Source organism: Cupressus sempervirens, chromosome 7 (genome assembly GCF_028749045.1).
Source record: "Cupressus sempervirens isolate cs-2001-9-10 chromosome 7, ASM2874904v1, whole genome shotgun sequence".
Taxonomy (NCBI): Eukaryota; Viridiplantae; Streptophyta; class Pinopsida; order Cupressales; family Cupressaceae; genus Cupressus; species Cupressus sempervirens.
Window position 1 is genome coordinate 140,665,069 of NC_143124.1, and position 3,190 is coordinate 140,668,258.

The window sequence follows — 3,190 nt, forward strand, 5'->3', positions numbered from 1 at the left end:
TTCAAAACTGGCAGAGAGAATCATGTTTGGTCAACTAAAACTTTCTGTGATTGCCAGCTTTGTATTCCGTGTACAGACAACTTTTAATTCCAATTACGCAATCTCTACTTGTTCACATTATAAATTACTGTTTTTCCAATCAGGATCTCACGAGTTCACTTCGACATTCCCAATTCCACTACTGCCAAAGCCTATTGCTAGAATTTTTCTACTTTTCAAAGTTCATTCACAATGGCAGGTGCATTGAAATTCCCTCAACGATTGGTTTCGGTCTCATTGATTGTGATGGTATTAATAGCAGTACTTGCAGAGTATGGCGGTGTGGCTGCTCAATCTGCAGGCTGTGCAACTCCTCTCTAGACATTGAGTCCATGTGTGGGATATATCACAAGTAATTTGTCAAATCCAACTCCACCACCGGGCTGCTGCAGTGCATTAACTTCTGCAGTGAAGAAGAGTGCAATGTGCCTCTGCCAGCTGTTCAACACCAGCAATAAACTGGGCATTCGCACAGATCAAACAAGGGCTCTGGCTCTACCAGGTGCCTGCAATATCACCACTCCACCCGCCAGTCAATGCAATGGTAAGGAAACCTCAATGTTACTTGGAAGTCTTTATTCTGCTTTAACATCAATGCTTATATTGTTCCATATTTTTAGATTTAATTGAGTATGTGTTTATACATAAATGTTTCAGAGTCATTCAGACAATCCAAGAAATGTCTTTACAACAACATTTCAGATACACATATTCATGAATTTTACTTTTTAACATTTAAGTTCAAAAATTTAGTCTGAAGATGAACATTATATTCAAGTTTTAAAGATCGAGTACTAAATGGTACACTACTTGTATTTTTGGTCAACAGCTCTCGGGGCTCCAACTGCTTCTCTAGCTACAAGTATGTTTACACTTTTTCTTGGCTTAAGTGTCCTGAGCATTTGCAGTTAAAGGGTAATTTTATATATGAAAGAGTTGGTTTATTCATAAAAGAAGAAAAAAAATTAACATAATTTGATGGCTACACTTGCAGGTTCTAATGCGCCACAAGCAACAAAAACATCTCCTTCATCTTCCCCTGCAACTCCAAATGTAGAGTCTCTCTCATCTGAATCACCTATTCTAATTCCTCCTACAAATTCGGTAGGCAGGAGTCCTTTTCACACCATCCACCATTATCTGTACTTTAGCAATAGCGATGGTAGCCACTAGTATTTGGTAAACATCATTCTTTTATATCTGTGTTGGATATTCTAACATGGACTTGAGTGTATTGTAGAGTTCCTAGAAGTCTTTCTGTTTGACTTCCTCTTCCTATTTGGGGACTTGATTAATAGATTTGATATTCTTTATAGGTTTTATGCACTCTGTGCATAATAGTACATTAGCGTTGTATCGTAGCTAATACATTTTCCTTTAAACAAATAAGGATATATGCATCCACTGTAAATGTCCAGATTTTCAGGTCTATTGGATGATATTTTCTACGAGTTAGCATTTTTTATATTAATAAAAAACAAAAATTACTTTCAAACGGTGTACGCAAATGATCATTGATTCATGAAACCACATGTCACTGCAATTTTCACAATTTTTGTTTTCTTTAATGCCCTGTTTTGGGTATTGCCATTTTCCTATTTGTTTATGAATAACTATTTCCATTAAATTTAACGATTAATCAAGAAACTAATTGCGACCACAATTTGTTGGTGTCTTCTGTTTCACTGTGGTTATCAATCAAATTTTGTGCTACTCTGCTATACCCTATTTTGTACCTTGAATAATTACACACCATTTTGTGTCAGAGTTAAAAAACTCGAATCTTCTAGCAAGAGATAAAAATGAAGTGCTAGTAGAAGGTGCGCAGAGATTTGTGCTTTTTCCATCAGCATTATGTAGAATTTCAGTAGAAGATAGTCAAAATTTGAGAAGGGCAGAATGCTCTGTTAAGAACATTTTATTTTCAACCTAAGGAAGACACGCATGAAAAGAGAGAGAGTTATGGTTTTTGGAATTTTATGAAGCGTGAGTTGTTCCTTTAGCTCAAAAAGTAATCAGCTACAAGAGAACAGAGATAAAGATTTAAAATGTTTTTGATTATTCAAAAATGAATGCATAAATCACTTTTACCATGCACCGAAAAAAGAAGAAGGATCAAAATAGCTCCAAAATGTATATCAATCACCAATGAAGGTGGAAATCATTAAATTCCAAACACTTGAAGATTCCCGAAATCCTTCCATTAGAGATCCTAAATCTGTGCAAAACCATGGATTTAGCGAATGAAACACGATATGAGACACATGATTAAATGGACTAAGAAATTTTAAACCTTTTGTTGTTGAGATAGCTACATTTATCTTCAGATTTCATTGTGGTAGTTATTGAAATATTGAAGGACTTGACCTTTTCTTGGTAAATTAGTGCATGGAATCTCTTCATATTCAATAGTTGGACAATGTTTCTAACCATTTTCACAACAAACTATTTTCTAGAAGTGCTTTCTAAAATATTTCTTGACTATGCATAAAACTTAATGCAAAGGCAAGGTGTCATTAGAATTTTATCTCCTTGCTAGAGGGCGAGAAATTATAATATATGTTGTTTTCATTACTACACTAAGATAAGATAAGAATGATATCTAGAATCTTCCATGAAAATAATAATAATAATTCACATCTTATCAGTAGAAAAATGATAAATCTACCAACCTAGGCCCTCTACTCTTCCTAGCTTGTCTATTCATCTTTAAGTGGCCCATACGAAACATTAATTACAATCTATGTTTACTCCTTTGCAAAACCATGATAGCCTGTATCCCATCAGATCTATCTCCAAAGACTAGCTTTATTTCATACGATTGACCTATGATCGTCCATTAGTTGAATTTGAAATTTATAAAGTATTGTTTCCACTATTTAGTACATTTTACAAATTCCAAAGGGGAATGAAGAGAATTTAAAGAATAGAACCATCATACAGTAATATTGTTAATCTCTAAACTTCAAAATTAGAAGATATACCTTGTTTAGCTTTCAAATGTTCTAAAACTGAAATGTTTTATCAGAGTATGCTTTACATACATCATTTTATACCTTTCATATCTTTCAACCTTAAGACCAAGCCTCCAATCTTAAAGCTTCAAGGTCTTAAGATATGATCTCTTTTAGCTTTCAACTTCTCTAATGCT

At 34.0% G+C, this 3,190-nt stretch overlaps 1 pseudogene; it reads left to right on the plus strand.

Moving 5' to 3' along the window:
• Positions 1–208: 208 nt before the first annotated feature.
• LOC149545916 (non-specific lipid transfer protein GPI-anchored 26-like) lies at positions 209–1,222 on the plus strand (annotated as a pseudogene).
• The last annotated feature ends 1,968 nt before the right edge of the window (positions 1,223–3,190 follow it).